This window comes from Lactuca serriola, chromosome 3 (assembly GCF_051521515.1).
Source record: "Lactuca serriola cultivar US96UC23 chromosome 3, Lser_US96UC23_V15, whole genome shotgun sequence".
Lineage (NCBI taxonomy): Eukaryota > Viridiplantae > Streptophyta > Magnoliopsida > Asterales > Asteraceae > Lactuca > Lactuca serriola.
This window is the reverse complement of record NC_136410.1, coordinates 11,157,241-11,162,994: the sequence shown is the minus strand read 5'-3', so window position 1 is coordinate 11,162,994 and position 5,754 is coordinate 11,157,241. Positions and strand designations below refer to the sequence as shown.

Below are 5,754 nucleotides of genomic sequence, written 5' to 3'. Positions count from 1 at the left end.
ATCATTCCTTATTGATCCTTCTGTAGTTTGCGATTTGTGATTGAAACAATTCTGAAAACGATTGTTGATCAATTGTAAATCTATGAAAAAACAAAAACTTACTGACCGATTGTTGAATGTTGAAATCACAACAGATTAATGAACCAAATTGTCTAAAAAAATTGAATTCTCTTTCATTAAGCTTGTAAAATCACAAATCATTGTAGCGTGAGTGACAATGAACGTACAAAACTCATTGCGATTGAGAAAATCATCTGAGGAAATCATCGGATGAAAGAGCGAATCTGATTTTGTACGTTGATTAAGGAAAGATCGTGTAAATCAGGGGATTCCATTATATGATTAAAATCTGACTAATCTACCCTTGAGTGTTTAATTAAGCTCCTTAATCAGGGTTTTTTTTTTTGAACCATAAGATCAAATTTGATCAAAGGCTAATATTTGGTCCCTATGTCTCACAAAATATAGGTAGTCTCAAATGAACCTCTCTCTCTCTCTCTCTCTCTATATATATATATATATATATATATATATATATATATATATATATATATATATATATATATATATATATATATATATAGGTTCAGGTTCATTTGAGACCATTCTAATTTTGTGAGACCGTGAGACCAAATCTAAAAATAATTTTAAAATGCAAAATAAATGGAAAAATCCAAAAATTCTTTTTTTAAATATTATTTTCGAAACTTGAATTAACTAAAAAAAATATCCCGTTTTTTTTTAAAAATACGTGAAATAATCTAAATAGAATATTATACTGACATATTCTAAAAGATAATTTTAAAATGCAAAATAAATGGAAAAATCTAAAAAAAAGTTTTAAATATTATTTTCGGAACTTGAATTAACTAAAAAATAAAATAAAATTAAAAAAAATTCTATTTTTTTTTTAAAAATACGTGAAATATTCTAAATAGAATATTACACTGTACATATTCTAAAAATAATTTTAAAATGCAAAATAAATGGAAAAATCAAAAAATTCTTTTTTTAAATATTATTTTGGGAACTTGAATTAACTAAAAAAAAATGTGTCTCACGGTCTCATAAAATTAGGCCGTCTCACATGAACCTAACCATATATATATATATATATATATATATATATATATATATATATATATATATATATATATATATATATATATATATATATAATGTGATTTTTTATATGAGCATGACGTTGAGTTATTGAAACTAAAACTATATAAACATAGATTGAAATGCAAGAGTTGTCTTTTTATTTAATTTTGAAAATAATCTAAGATGATATATCATTAAAAGTTGTTCTTCAACTACAACAATCTCTAACAATCTGTCAATTAAATTTTGATATACATTTTGCAACAATAACCGGATACAACAATATTTTTCATTGTTTTGAAAAAAATCTAATATTTCTTTCAATTTCTAATATTGAAAACCATCATTAACACCATAAACAACAAAAATAACAAAAATAAAGGAATTATGACAAAAATACGAAAAATTTATTCAAACAAAAAAAATTGTCAATAAAGGATTTTTTAAAGAAAACAAAAGTAGGGTTTTTTTGTCAAAAAAATGAATAAATTATCAAAAAGATTACAAGTAACTTGTTCAAAAAGCCCGGGCAAAAAATTCAGAAAATATGATCTTTTTTTTCTAAAATAAAAATAAAAATATAATTTTTAAGGAAAAAAAATCTAAAATTACAATGTTTTTTATAATATTAATGATCAGTGCAAACTATCATGTTTTCTTAGAGAAGGCCAAAGGAGAAATGGTGCTTTTCTGCTCCCTTTGTAATCCATTTAAATGGAATATGCCTCCATAACCCTATTCTTAATTGTTAATGGCATGTATGCTGTGTACGTTTAGATTTCAGAAGAACATAGTTACCGAAGCTACCATACATATATAAATAAGGATAAATCATCTCACTCCAATTAGATAGCCGAATGTAAAAGATACATATTCTAAATACCACCACTTAGTGGTATGAAACCTTTTAAGTTGGTAGTCATATAGTATATTCGAGTTGGCTCTCAATTTATATAAAAACAAAAACTCCAAAAAATAATATTTAAATCCTTCTAAACTTGAATATCATTTTCCCTCCTATGAAAAAGCTATTTAGAAGTATCCAAAAAAGTAGGCAAGCACATGAACATGAACAATTCATTGTAGGAGGCATTTAATAGTATACAATAAATAGCCTCTATAGTAGGTACCAACCATTAACAAACCCAAACCTCACCTGCATTCCATTTTAATTGCTGCTACTTAAGAAACAACATTGCCCTAAATTACACAATGTATATTCACTCAATCAACAATAAATTTCAACTTTTTAAAGTTGAGTTATTACTTATTTTAAAGTCGTGTCATAGTCTTCATAATTTCTGGTCCCCTTGATAATTATTATTTTGTTTTACCAAAATTTAGATATATTAGTTAAAGAGACATATAGGTAGGGTGACAATTGTGGACACAACACGACACGAAACGAAATTGGGACGAAACTGAAATTTGAATTCGTGTTCGTGTCAAGTGTAAAAACCACGATATCGTTTCATATCGTGTTCGTGTTCAAAATTTGTCACGATATTGACACGATTTAGCATTTATTTGTCGTGTTTTTCGTGTTATGTATGATTAAATATTAATTAAATACACTAATTGTTATATTATGTTATTTTTTTCGTGTTGTGTCGTGTTTGTCGTTTTTTAATTGATTCGTTTTCGTGTTAGTTAAAAAAACACAACATCATGTCGTGTCGTGTTCGTGTTACATAAAACCTTGTCGCGTCGTGTCGTGTCAGACAAAAACACGACACGATGACCCAATTTGACACCACTACATATAGGCATAACATGTGAAAAGAGTAACATCATACTTTTACACAAAAAACTTATAGATGATGTTTGGCGATTTTAGTAAATTATTTGTTACATGAGTTATTTAAATAAATAGAGATTTATATAGAGGGGTTTGTCTTTCTTGATAATTTATGAGATGAGAAAACGTAAAGATGATCTCATGTATATGAAACATAATACCATAGTAAAAAGTATAAACATAGTAAACAAAGAAAAAATAGAGTATACCAAGTATACAATATACTGAAAATATTCATAACCCAACATGAATAATTTAATCACCCTTCATTGAAAAAAAAAGATATATAATATTCATTACATGTATATATTATTTATTCGCAAAAAAATAAAAAAGGTAATAACTTGTGAAACACTTGGATATTGTCACAATCTAAATTTGCCAATTCTTTTCTTCCTGGCAATCAGGTAACCTGTGAGATGTCTTAGTTTATGACGCTTTTGATCGTGTGACCATAAAACCGTCTGTGATGCAGCATAAAGTAAGCCGATAGTGTACTTTAGTTCTTATATATCATCGCACCAATAATAAATAATAATATTAACAATTCATCGACTCTCGATCACGTGCTACCCCCGTGCTACCGATTTTGGCCACTATGGGTGCCAAATCCCGTGGGTGGAGTTTCACTTTAAGACCGTATTTCATAAACAGAGTTAGTGACATCTTTTGCTCTACACGGTGGCCGGGAACCACCGAGAGGCGGTGGCGGAGCAATACAGCTGCCGCTATCGACTTCATTTGTAAGTATGCCAAGTCCTTGCCTAAACAAATTCTGGGTCCGGCGTTGAATGAGACAAATCGGAATTGATCCTTCATGATCTCGAACTTTTTACCGTCGTCGGTTAACCACCGCTCCGGCCGGAACTCGAGAACGTCTTCTCCCCAGATGAATTTCATCCGACCAGTGGAGTAAATTGAATAAGTGACGGAGGAACCAGCCGGAACAACCGTGCCGTCTGGTAGGATGTCATCGGCCGCGACGTGCTTGGAGTCCTCCGGAACCGATGGGTATAGCCGGAGTGTCTCCGTTAATGCTGCTTTCAGATATGTCAATTGGTCAACTTCTTCGAAGCCCAAAGGCTCCTCTAACCATTTGCTCGTGTCACTGCCACGTGTCTCTATTAAAACTGCACACAGCTCTGTCAAGATTTTCATTTCGACTCTGGGATTTCTAATTACGAGCCAAAAAAACCAGCTCAACGCCACTGATGACGTGTCACGTCCAGCTAAGATGAAATTGAGTGCCACATGCTGTAGGAACGTGTCTGAGTATGACTCTTTCTTCTTCATGAACCGAGAGAGCAAGTCATCATGGGGGGTGCCACCGTCGGCGCCGACCTTATTCAGCAACTCCAGCTTACGTGTATTAATGACAGCTGTCAGATAGGTGTCCACGTGGTTTAAGCTTTGGCTCAAGTCAACCTCCATACCGAGCCCAAGCATTTTCTTCAGCTTCCATATACTCTCCGGCAAGATAAAGCGTTGCAGGGTGGCTTCAGTGGCTCGGTCAAAAGCCGATGCGAAGCTATTTTCCGGTAAACCGGGGGATAAAGTTTGTGGGTCCATTCCGAAAGCCAAGCCGCATATGTTATCGAAAGTGAGCCGAAGCAAAAGGTCTTGTAAGTCAACCGGCTTGTTTTCAAGCTGAGCTGTTTTTAAAAGGGGACAAAACCTAAGTTTGATAGCTCGGTTTACCCAACGAGCCATGGCTTGTCTGAGGGTCCGGGTGGTGAACTCCAGTGCAGCAGTCTTACGCTGGAAAAGCCACGTGTCACCATCGGAGTTAAAGATCCCTTCACCAAGTAGATCATGGAAAACAGCTTGCCAAGTCGGGCCCTTTGGGTAATTATCGAATTTAGCCTTGAGAATATGTTCAAGGTTTTTGGGATCGCACGTGACAGTCACGAGACCTTGCTTCCGTGCTAGAAAAGGGATGGGAGAAATACAGGTTTGGTAAGTGCCTCCACACGCACGAAGATTATCAGCGATCCAATCATGCATACGATTAGCGTTCTGGATTAAGCCTGGCAAACTGCCCAAAACAGGCCACACACGTGGACCACTTAACGACCGTGTGATTGACTTGAACCATATCACATACGCTACCATACCAGATAAAATAAGCCACCACGTAGACGAATCCATCTCACCCCTTGTCCAACTTCCAATCTCACACCTTAATTAATTACCAACCACCACCTGGAAAACCATGCAACTTCACAACCTAAGCATATGCAAAACTTCCAAGCGGAAAATACAATATTAATATTTCTGCAGACAGTAACTGTTACAGTATTACTCAATTATGATGAATAATTATATAATACCATATATATATATCTTACCAATGAGTACTGTGTAGAATGACTATGGAGGATGAAAGAGTTTCCTTAGAGGGCGATGGAAAAAAAGTATGGGTGGGGAGATAGAGAAAAATGAAGAACAAGAGTCATTTAAATAAGGAACAACGCAAGAAGGTATGATACCAAAGGGAAAGGAGGCTATTAATGAGCTACAACCAATATTATATATATATATATATATATATATATATATATATATATATATATATATATATATATATATATATATATATATATATATATATATAGGGTTAGGTTATTTTGTTTTCACTATCTATTGTGTGCATGTATGACTGATTCTGAACCAATCATTTTAGTTATTTTAAAAAAATAATTAATGCATATTACATGTTGAAGATATAACAGATATTAATTACATCTTCAGCATTTAATATGCATTAATTATTTTTTTAAAATAACTAAAATCATTGGTTTAGAATCAATTATACAGGCACACAATAGATAGTGAAAACATTTGAACCTAAC

At 32.7% G+C, this 5,754-nt stretch overlaps 1 pseudogene across 3 annotated transcripts; it reads right to left on the bottom strand.

The window, feature by feature from the left end:
• Window positions 1–3,149: 3,149 nt before the first annotated feature.
• On the bottom strand, window positions 3,150–5,406 carry LOC145091472 (cytochrome P450 86A22 pseudogene; annotated as a pseudogene). 3 transcript variants are annotated; one of them, XR_013702186.1, is made up of 2 exons: window positions 5,251–5,406; window positions 3,150–5,145 (listed from the first exon to the last, which is right to left on the bottom strand). The product of XR_013702186.1 is annotated as a cytochrome P450 86A22 pseudogene, transcript variant X1 (transcript). The 3 variants fall into 3 exon arrangements; XR_013702188.1 differs by having other exon boundaries at window positions 3,150–5,104; window positions 5,251–5,404; XR_013702187.1 differs by having other exon boundaries at window positions 3,150–5,176; window positions 5,251–5,371.
• Window positions 5,407–5,754: the final 348 nt, after the last annotated feature.